Here is a 12,508-nt window from a genome sequence, read left to right on the forward strand (position 1 = left end):
ACATTATACCAAACACTGAAAACCTCCCTGATGCGATGGTCTGCATTCCATATTAGAATACTCATAGCCTTTTTGGTGGAGTGTGTATATAAACATTGGGAACCAGGCTCTGGGAAAGACATAAGCAATGAAAAGACTGTGGACAATATACTAGATCATGCGAAAACATTCCTATCATCATATCTAAGCCAGAAGAACTAGTTCCTTGCTGCCATCTACCCATAAGTATCCCCAAAATTTAATGACTCTGGCTACCATGATCTCAGATTCAGTTTGCTCTCTTTGGTCACCATGTGAAAAGAACATAGAAATTACTGTCATTAAGACCTGGGTTCAGATATTGCTGTGCTACTAATTATGGATACATTAGATCCTTTTGCTAGGATAATGATGCCCACCAAACCTACTCATGTGACTGAGGCAACACTATCCATGCCAACATCCAAGAGGTACCAACACCCAAGAGGTACCAACATCCAAGAAGTACCAGCATCCAAGAGGTACCAACACCCAAGAGGTACCAACATGCAAGACATAACAAAAGTAACTAACAGACATTGAGCCTGCCCTGTACTCCAAAAACAAATAAAGGTGAAGAATCCTAAGCACTGTCTACCAATTTTTCAAAAAGTAAAGGGGGCATCTGAGGCCCAAGTACTGAAAATACTGTCTTGGTTAGAATCCCAATGCCATTGTTTACTAACTATATGAGTTATTTCATTTTTACAAGTTATATACACTTTCCTATTATTTGTACATTGCCCTCTTGTACAATGACTGTGATAATTATAGGCCCCAGTCCATAGGATTGTTATGAAAATTGAGTTCAGTAGAGGGAAAACACTTGAAACAGTGCCTGACATAGTTTGCACACAATAAATATATGCTATTATTTTTTGTTTGTTCAGCACTGATTTATTGAGAATATGAACTCTAAACATATCTTAGGTTCCAGACTTGTGTAGATGTGTGTAAGTCTTTTTCATAGAAAAGCTCAATGCACACAGACAAATGATTTTAATTGCTAAATGATGAGACTATAATTATAATAATGGGAGAATGAACAAATGCCAAGAAAGCCCAGAAGAGGGAGCCTAACATTGTAGAAAGACTTTACAGACAAGGAATAATTTCATGATACCTTAGATTGACAATCTATGGAAACAAGAAGAGCAAAGAAAATTCAGGCAAAGGAATATAGCATCACATCAGAGTTAAAGTAAGTATAGCCGATATCTGTGCCAACCAGAAAAAAAAATGTAATGATATGACATTACAAAGTTTCTTTGCATACAGATCTGTACACAAAACAAAAGAAAACACCAAGGCCTGCACACTGGCCAACTCAGCTGCCTTCAGGCCCAGATCTGGTACTCTGAATCACTCTGTCAGGAGATCTCCATCTATGAGCTGCTGGGGTGAGAGGAGGAGCAAGTCCCTCAGGACCAGATGTCATTACTAATAGGGCTGGTCCTAAACCCACCTGCAGCCCCCAGCATGGAGCCCCTGTGACTGCAGCTTGAGCTGCTTGCCCTGCTGGGAAACAGAGAGCATGAGCAGCAGTGCTGCATGCAGCCTACAAGAACAAAGGTTGTGCCCAGTGAGCCTCAAGGAGTCCAATGTGGAGAGTGGGGAGAAGCGCAGCAGCCTGAAGCTCTCACAGAACCTGCCCTTGGAGGGCCTGTCTAGCCACAAAATCACCCTGGTTCTGGGCAATAGCAGGATATCCAAGATGAGTCTCACCAATGGTCCAGAACTTATAGGATGTCAGAAACCGAAAACCAAAAACCAGACCAATGACTCGTTGCCATGAATATTTGTGTGGAAATCTATTTGGATAAAAAAAATACTGTGTGACACATATGTTTGCAATGCAATTATAACAAACAAATATGAGAGATGGGGAGGTAGGAAAGATGGAGAAATGGAGCGGTGAGCGAGCGGTGGAGAGAAGTAGAACTGGAGACTCAGTGGTGGTGATAGTTGTCAGACAGGGCTGCAGCAGATGGGGGAGCTTGTGTCATTGCCACGGAGGGTCAGCAGGATGGTGTGCAGCAGCCTGGAGCTGGCACCCCAACACAGCCCCAGAACACACTGCCTAACCACACAATCGTCCTGGTTCTGAGCCATGATAAGATGTCTAAAATGAAAAACAGTTCATTTTCTGGATTGAACCTCTACAAAAAAAAAAAAAAAAAAAAAAAAAAAAAAAACCCACTATGGTCCATGCTGCCCCTGGAGGCCACTTTGGTATCTATCGTCCTCTGCCCCAGGCCATGTTGAAGTTGGAGGTTCGTGTGGATTCTGTGTCCTACAGCAGCCAGGAACTGTGTTGTCCCTGGCCTGAGTTACTATTGAAAGCCATACAGATGTCCTTGGTCTGGACCTCCTGCCTGAGGCCACCCTGATGGTCATGTTGATGTGATCAGTGAGCCTTGGTAACACCAAGGGCTATGTCTGTATTCATGATCCAAGTGCATCCCAGCCGGGGACTATGTCAATGTTGGTGGCCCATGTTACCACCAAGAGTTTTAAGTTTTTATTTTTATTATTCTTTGATAGTTTTATATGTGTATATAATGTGTATTTCCACCTCCTCTTGCTATTCTCTTTCATGCCTTCCTCACCCCTACTCAATTTCTATTTTCTCTTCACAAGTCCCCCCTCCTATTCTCATAGCTCTTTGGCCTTTTTGCTTTCCTTTTCATTATGCTACATTTTTTAATTCTACTGAGTTTGGTTAGCATTACTTGGATGAGCATAAACTGGGGATTATTTACTACAGCACAAGATATATATATATATATATATATATATATATATATATATATATTCTCCTAGCAACCATTAACTGTATATAGGTCCTCAGAGATGAGTGGGGCCTTGTGAGTTCTTCCCCCATTCATAAGTGAATATTGAGAGACTCACATCGTTTGGGGATTTTATTAATATTTATTTATTATGTATATAGTGGTCTTCCTGCAGGCCAGAAGAGGGTACCACATCTCATTACAGAGGGTTGTGAGCCACCATGTGGTTGCTGGGAACTGAACTTACGACCTCTGGAAAAGCAGCCAGTGCTCTTAACCTCTGAGCCATCTCTGCAGTCCCTGAGACCCATGTCTTACAGAGATCATATCTGGATTATTGCAGCTGCTCTTAGTCAATGATTGTAATAGCCACTTCTCATTGAGGAAACGCGGTTTCACAGCACCCCTCTCCATCTTGTGGCTTTTGTGTTATTTCTTCTCCCTATTCTGTGATGTTCCCTGAGCTTTTGATGGTGGGATACAGATGAACCATTTATGGCTGATCACTTGACAGTCACTAATTCTTAGTACCTTAACCACTGGTGGATCTCTACGTTGACCAGGGTCCACTCGGTACATAAATCTAACCTGAAATGCTTTTTCTATAACCCCAAACACTGTCTTTTCTTCCTTTCCACATGGTCTTTATGGGAAAGTAGTGACATGTGTTCTCAATGTTGGGAAATTAACACATATTATCATTATACAACTGGGGGCAGACGATGATCTGTGAAGACAGGATGAAAGACAATCACAACTGAAGTAATCTTTTGAGTTTTATATCTGACGCTTGTGCTGTAGTTCACAGATAGACTGCTCTCACATTCCTGACATCACAGGAACTTCACACCAAACCCACAGAACTTTTATCATAAATACTGCTGGAAGAAAAGGGCAGAATGGAGCATCACCTGGCAAAGAACAGAAAAGTTTAATATAAGTTAACAATATTATGGACATCTACTTGCCAGGAGGAATTTTTTGTTAATATAGTTAATATATCAATTATGGTGAAATCTTCTCTGTATAAATAAAGCTTGTCTGAAGATCAGAGAGTGGAGCTAGCCACTAGATAACCTTAGAGGTCTGGAGATCTGTACAGACAGACAGGAAGTGATATGGCTGGATGGAGAGAGGAAGTGATAAGGTGGGAGGAGACAGGAATTCAGCCTCTTTTCAGTTGGGAGGTTGAAAGGTAAGGTGACTGTGATTTTGCTCCTTCATCTCTCTGATCTCTCAGCATTTTCTCCAAAATCTGACTCTGGGCTTTTATTACTAAGACCTATTAAAAAACTTCTGTTGCATTTTATACCTGATGACTCCGTTGTAGGTAGACATACTGCTTTTATATTCCTGAAACCACAGGAACTTCACACCAAACCCACAGAACTCTTATTAAAGTCGTAAATAGTGCTGGAGGAGGAGGGGAAAATGGAGCATCACCTGGCAAAGAACAGAAGAGTTTAATTCAAGATAAGAATATTATGGGCATCTACTTGCCAGAAGGAATTCTTTGTTATTATAGATAATATATCAGGTATATAATTTAGCAAGAGCCACCAATTATGGCAGTCTATCCTCCTAAGCTTAGCATCCAGTGGAAGATATTAGCAATAATGAAACGTTGCCTAAAGAACTTTTAATTATGCATTACTCTCTGTGCAATGAAGTTACAAATATCGGAACCTAACATGCTGTTGTCAAGGATATTTGGCCTATGGAAACAATTGTGTATGAAAGGAAAATTTGAGTTAAAATCTGAAAAATGAATAGAAGCTAGCTATAAGACAGCATGGGAAAATGCCTTGCTATAGAGAAAATATGATGTATTGTGGGAACTGATGTAGCTGAAACACTGAATTACCATGATGAAGCTGAAACAGAGAATAAGTAGAAAGAGCAGTGCCTGCAAGGCTGTGGGGGGCATCAATAAAAAGTCACCAAGACACTTTCATTCTTTTGGAATTAGCTCATCAGGGCATGTGCACAGACAACTCACAAAATAGAACTCTTGCTATTTGTATTGAGAACAAATGAGAAGGAAAACAATAGGATTCGTGCTGATCTTGCAAATTAGAGATCCAGGGTAGAGATAACAATGGCTTCGCCTGAAAAAGAAGGAAGCAGTACATGGAGGAATCTGAAGGATGTTTAACAGAAACAATGAAACTTTAAAACACATTAGATTTGAGTGATAAAGGAAAGAAAAGAAACAAGGAAGCCTCACAGGGCAATTGAGGCTCTCTAAGTCTGAGGGCAATACTTTTGTAGCTAAATTGAAACTGAGATATCTTTGGGATGCCTAGATTGTCTTGTAATGTAAATATATGTTATTGAATCTCATAGAGAGACGAATGCTATAGAACTGTATTTAATAGTTATATGCATGAAAGGAATGAGAACCTGTACATTGAGGAAAGAGAAATTAATTTGGGAGTTTCTTGTTGGTGAGTGGGACCATTTTTATTATGGTGATCACTTTGCTCTTTTGAAGGTTTTGGTTGGGTTGGGATGGGTTGGGTTGGCTTGGCTTGGCTTGGCCTGGCGTGGCTTTCTCAGCCACTTCTCACAGAACCCAGACTGGTGTTGAATTCACAATGTAGCAGAGGACAACCTTGAGCTCCTGAGTCACCTGTCTCTCCTTTCAAAGCTCTGGGATTTCAAACATTTTATTTTATTTTTAAGATATTTAAGGGCTTTAGGACCATAGTGATAAAGAAGTAGAGGTAAGCCATAAAGAAGAGGCAGAAAATCAATGATTTAAAATAAAAATAAAACTCAGAAAACATAAAACATGAGGTCAAGTGAAGAGCAAGTTTGAAGAAGTCAATGTTTTAAAAAAACTACAGAGAATTATGTAAAATGAGTGCCATACAACACTGGCCTATTTGTTATTCAACAGCTTAAAATCACACACCTTTTATCAAGACTAAAAAATTCAAAGGCTTAAATGTTTGGATAATTTGCCTAAGATTATGTAGCCTGAAAAAAGTGAATAGAATTTCAAACCCAAACCAAAGGCTTTGCTATGAAGATTTTCTTAGCCTAAGCTATCTTTCTCAGGTTAGACTTTGTACCCTAGCATGGCATCCACTCATAAAACAGATGTCACCTGATACTGAAACTCTTCCACTCTTAAACTAGTGGACCTGGAGCTGGGGTAGATACCTCTGTTTCTGCGTTGGTCATGAAGCAAAGTATGTTCCTTCCTCTCTACATCATAAAATTACATGTCTCTTCGTGAGCAATCCTACCCCACTCAAGATGATGAGATATGGAGAACGGATGGTTCTCCAATAAACCACAATTAACAGTATGGCAAGATATCTCTAAAGGTGCAATAATAGAATTCATATGTTGGCAGTAAGGCCTGCTCAACAGAAAAGAAGTCATGCCTGCTACAGGCAACCTAACCTAACCAGCTACTGAGGCCTAGTGAGGTCCTGTATCTCAGAGAAGAGCCTCCTACTGTCACTTTTCTCAACCAGAATAATTCCTAACCGCCTTAAAAATACTCATCCTTATACTCACAGGTAAGTGTAGCTCCTGACCCTCACCAAAGAATGTTCTCATGCACCAGACAGAGACCATTCCAGGAAAACGTATGTGGTAAAATGCTGAAAACAACTGACCATGAGGTGCCCAACCCCACTGAATATATTCCCAACAGAATTCCTGCAGTTCAGACTTGGGGAACATCATAGAAGAGATGGTAGATAAGCCGCAAAAGCTGGGGAATGAGGAATTCTAAGGTGAGATTAATTCTCCAAGAAATGACAAAGAAGCCATGATATCTTAATAATATCACTACCTAAATAAGATGTGAACAAGGACAACACCAACAGATGTGTGAAAGTCAGAGGCCCACCCCTAGACAAAGAACTAAAGCTAACTAAATAGAGCTGAAAGTGGGAACTGGCAGCAACAGGCTTCTTCCAGGGGGGAGCGCCAGTTGGTTATCCAATATAAAGAGGTCAGGCCTGAAACTATGTGCATGCCAACAGCACGGAAGAGACTCTGCAGGTTGTATGCATATATTTAAGACAAAGACGAGGAGGCCAGGGAAATGGGGTGTAACTGTATTTTAATTTTTTAAGAAAGAGTTGGTAGCTTCTGGGAAAGGGAGAGTCAGTTTTCTTTAAGGGTGAGGCCCAGCGTGTTGACCACATTAAGTAGGAGGCCCCAAACCCATTATGTGGGCAGCATAAATTGTACTCTATGAGTCATTTTTAAAAAGAAAAAAGAATGTCAGGAAAGCAGACACCAAGCTGGGAGGGGTAAAGGATGAGGAGATAGATCTAGCAGGGGTAGGGGTTTAACATAATGAAAATATGTTCTGTACATGTATTAAATTCTCAAGTGAATAAAAAAGAGTTTCACTTATTAGAAACAGCTGCATGTCCTATTAACTCTGCTTGTTATTGCCATTTATCCTTTCCCTGCAAAAGCTAAGTCACTATCCCTCAGTTCTGAAAGATGTCAGCTCCTGGGTCATGGTTTCCAATGCAACTTGTGTCATTGGTGTCCTTCAGTGTCCCCCTTCACCAGTATTGACTTATACTGGTGCTACTCCGTCCCTTATCAGTATAAATAATTGCCATCATTACAAAGCCAGAAATTCAAATATTACACTCTAACCATCACCTCTGGACTCAGGCTTTTACCAGCTCCTATTCTGTCGCCTTGTCATTGTCTTTTTTATCTGGTCTTCTTTATTTAATTTTAACTGCAAGGTCAGTTGTCATTATGATCCCTTTGCATGTGTCCTCAGCTCCCTTGCCTCTCCTTTGCTCTGTCATCTTCTCTTCACTAAGCCATGGCTCTAACTCAGTACCTCCCACCAGCTTTTCTGCAGTGCCACTCATTCAGCCGAGAGAAAAACATGCACCACACTTCATCATCTCGTTATCCTCAGGGCCCCAAATGCTGTCAAGCAATTATATTTCTCCAATCTCTCTTCTCTCTTCGACACTATGCCATCCTGTCTCTTTTCTTCTCAAGCCTTCAACACTGCTGCTCCTGACTCGCCCATGTATAAGGGACTTGATTTTTATTTCACAAACAACACTGAAAAGAACATGTGCAACTTTCTACACCACAGCTACCCACCTACCTGACTCTGGTCCCTCTCTTCCTGACATCCTTCCCACACTCACATTCCTGTCAAGGCTGAATCCTGTCTTTCTCCACTAGATTTCACACTACTTACCTACTCAGGAACATTTATCTCCTGACTATTTTCACCTCTCTTTCTTGCACTTTCAATTTTCCCTTTCCAGAAGATCAGTGTCATCTCTGTGTATGACTATGCCATTCTTTCTCTCAAAAAAGAAAAGTTCTTTCTTGTCCATTTGCATATCTCTTAAGAAAACTTACCAGACAAACTGAGCTCCCTGAATCTAAATTCTCTCCTAGCACTCTCTCTTAAATCCACATCCACCAGGCTTCAGTCTATGGGTTTTCCAACATCACCAGTAGCAACTCTCTGACAAATTTCAGTGGTCATTCTCAGCCTTAATCTTACTTTACTAACATTTAACACAGGAAATTACTTTCATTTCCTTTGGCCATTTTCTTCATCTGGCTTCTAGGGCTTCATGCTCACCTGTGACATCTCTGACTATATTTCCTCAACTTGATTTTTGTTCCCTCAGATGTCCATAGGCCTAAACAAAAGACACCTACTGGGCTTCAGTCCTCAGGCCTTTCCACTTGTGCTCTATGCTCAGGACTTTAAAACTAGTTAGATGCCCATGAGTTTCAAGTTTATACACCTGGCTCAGCTCTTTCCACTTGGTGTAGATTTTTACATCGAATTCTACTCTAGAGTTCTGCTTGAATTTCTGATAGGCATCATAAATGTACCTATTATAAGTCCTCTGAAAAACCTAAACAACAAAGAGGACCTAAGGCATACATGGATTGAATTTACATGGAAAGGAGAAAAAGACAAGATCTCCTGAGTAAATTGGGAGCGTAGGGATTATGGGAGAGGGAGGAAGGAAGGGGAATGGAGAAAAATATATAGCTCAATAAAAACAATTAAAAAAAATTAAATCCTCTGATATTCCCCATCTCAACTAATGGTGACTCCATACCTCCTGATATTGAAGCCAAAAAATAGATCATCCATAAGTCCTCTTCTCATATCCATCATCAGATCCTCAGATCTATCTTCCTCATTCACTGTATCTTTGAGACAAATGGAGAATTCTATTTCTCCTTAATTTTTTGTTGTGGGCCTTATGTGAGCCAGGCTTATCACCTCCCCTCTGAATTTATTGCAATACACACACAACTGGTTTTCCTGCTTCCATTCTTGACTTCCCACAGGCTATTTTTCAGCTAAACATTGCCATGTTAAACAAAGAATGGTGTTAAAGGCAGGATCATGTTGAAACAAAAGTCAGCTTTTGTCTCCCTCTGCTTAAAACCCCCCAGTGAGTACTAAGCTAAGGTCCTCATGACATGGTCCAGGCTGCTTCCAAACTAAGCCATTCTCTCCCTAACCTTTCCTTCTCAGTAACTGCTCCAGGAATCCTGGCCTTCTGCCATTTATCTACAAGGCCACATTCACACAATCTTCCTCTAGGTCCTTGTCTTACCTGCATTTCCCCAGCCTGGAATTATCTTCATCCACAGTTAGCCCTTGTTAGTCCATGACTTCTCAAGAGCTTCATTCAAATGTTAACTTCTGATGAATCTGCCCCTAGTTGCCCAGTCTAAAAGTCCTCTTTTCCTCTTCCCTCTTCATAGGACACTGCTATCACTTTCTACATATTCTAATTGTATTAAAATCTTAACGTCATGACTGTCATCCCAGAAGTCAAAGGTAGACACAGAAAGAGTAATTCAAGTGCAGTCTATCCTACACAGTGAGAGCTATGAGTTTGATGAAGACAGGTATTTTGTTTTTGTTTGTATAATTATCATTTCTCTACTGCTGAGAGTAGAGTTTGGTGTACAATGAAAGCTTATGTGAATAAAGAGATAAGTGAAGAACGTACATCTATGACAAACTTAGAAATAGCCACGGAACTACACAGCAATTTGTTTGTAAGGGTCCTAGACAGAGCTCACACCTCTTCTCCATGCTGACTCTTCCACGCTGGCCTGCCCACGTCAGGAGGGAAAACAGTACACCTCTGCTTGGAAGAAGAGTCCCAAGACTCCGGCTCTTCTGACTCTTCATAAAACATTCATAATCCCCCATGAAATAAGATTTCCCAGTACCACTCACCTCTAATGCAGCCAGTCAGAATAAATTGAATAGAAAATGATCTACTACCCATGAATAAGCAGTGAGGACAGCCTCTAATCCCCAAGTAGAAATTAGCAATTCCAGACAGCAAAAGGATTTTAGGTAAATTAAGACAGCCCATCATGGGACCTAGTATGAAGATTCTGGCTACAAAGAAGGCCATATTTTTTTAATGAAATTTATTTATTTATTAAGGAAACACTTATTCCCCATTATATTGAAGACAATATTATAGATTTGGGGGCTTTAAGTATGGAACAAAACCATTTTTAGCAATCGATATGGCTCTTTTACATATTGAATGTCACTTTAAGAAATGGATTTATCAGAGAGTATGGAAGGGGCCAACCTAGGCCCTCTGCATGTATGTCACAGCCATGTAACTTGGCCATCAGGTGGAACTCCTAAGAGTGATAGCAAAGGCCATATCTGACTTTGTTGCCTGATTTGGGGACCCCTTCCTCCTGCTGAATGGCCTCCTCCAACCTTGGTGGAGATGGGGGTGCCTGGTCTCACTGCAGCTTGATATACCACGGCTGATACCCATGGGATACTCACCTGTATCTGAAGAGAAACACTGGAGAAGGAGTGGACAGAGTCCAGGGGTTGGAATTTGGTGGTGGTGGTGGGGGGGTGATAAGGTGGGAGGGAGGGAAACTTTGGTTAGGATGTAAAACCAAAAAGACAAATAAAAAAAAAGAAATGTATTTATAATTCACAGTACATAGCTATAAAAATGAGAAGTTTTAAGCTAACATCTCTGACTTGTTACTCGTTTCATATGAATTTTCAATCAGTCAAACATGTCAAATTCTAACGTACTGATAAAAGCGGGAGTGTACATGTTGATTGGTTTACCAATGACCTTACTATTTACTGAAGAGTTTTAACTCACTACGGTTTCTCTTGTGGGAAGGCTGGCTGGCATTTCATCCCTGTTTCTAATACTCAGTGAGAATCCAAACCTAAAAATGTCTCTTCCTGACATTTCTGAAACACACAGTATTATGAGTGTCATCACTATGAAATGAATCAGGATAAATTCTCTACAGGCAACACAGAGTTTTTCATTCAATTTTTTAAACATATCTTACCCCAAACATCAGTTTGAGGCAGTCTGTTCCTGTAGAACACAAAGTAGAGACATTTTAAATCAGGAAGTAGAGTTGTAATGACATCATACTTCCCATTCTCAACAAGGAAGTCAGTATTTAGTATTTTAAGCATATCACAGTTGAGCTCAATAATTCACTTACAGGATATAACATTGTCACAAGTATGATTTGCAAACCAATAAATGTTGCTATTCAACAACAAATCAGAAGTTCAGCTTTCAAAATTCCTGTTGGTGTCTTACTGTTTACTCTAAATACCAGAAGGCCATACCTTACCTCAACTCACAGAGCCATTGGGAAATAACATAGGCCCATTCATGGAGACTGCTCTTGCTATAACCTTCCTCTCTGGAGCAGAGTTACTTTAAAATTCAGTAATCTAGTTGGCTTTAATGTTTTTAATTCATATGAATAGACTTTACACATTTGTTAAACATTAAATTATATACAAGACAATCTCTGCTTTTAAGCAATAGTCAAAATATAAAGGTAATATGATTTTAACAATGAAATTGTTAAATTGTATAAAAATTGAAGAACTAGAATTAAAATCCTTACAATCCATGTATCCCTATTCCTATGATAACTTGGCAACATCATATAATATGTACATCATAAGTGAGAATGCCTGATTGATTTGTGTTTTGATTATTCTAAAGTAATAAACATCACAATGGGAATTTCAGTTCAAGTTTTTTTTTATACCAAAGCTATTCAAATGTCAAATCTCCTTAAGTTAAGCTGACCCAGACTTACCTCTTGCCTCCTGGAGTTGAGAGCCCATGACAGAAAAGCAAACACCTTTAGAGAGCATTCCTTGAGGGCTCCAGAGGGCTCAGTGGATAAAGAGCTTGTTGTACAAGCATGAGGATCCAAGTTCAGATCTTAAAACCCACATAAAATCTAGGCATGACTGAACCCTTGTGACCCAGAGAAAACAGTGAAGGGAGAGAGAGACACAGACTCCGGGACATAATGACCTGATAATCTCGTCAAAAGAGCAAGTTTCTAGTGCAGTGAGGAACTCTGTCTCAAAAAAAAAAAAAAAAAAAAAAAGTGTTGGAAAGCAGTTAAGGAAGATAGCTAGATAGCCAACATCAATCTCTGGCCTCTCACTGCATAAACTAACACTTTACATTACACACATGTGCATGCAAAATGCACACATTCTAGAAAAAAATCTTATCCTGGAACTGGGTAAAACAATATCAGCATTTAGGAGATGAAGACACGTGGATCGTGAGTTTGAGGACAGCCTGATATGCATAGTGACTTCCAGGTAAGTCAGGGATACATAGAGATGTCCTATCTTAATAACAACA

The sequence above is a fragment of the Microtus oregoni genome, unplaced genomic scaffold (assembly GCF_018167655.1).
Source record: "Microtus oregoni isolate MIOR12 unplaced genomic scaffold, Mior012 000060F_004, whole genome shotgun sequence".
Lineage (NCBI taxonomy): Eukaryota > Metazoa > Chordata > Mammalia > Rodentia > Cricetidae > Microtus > Microtus oregoni.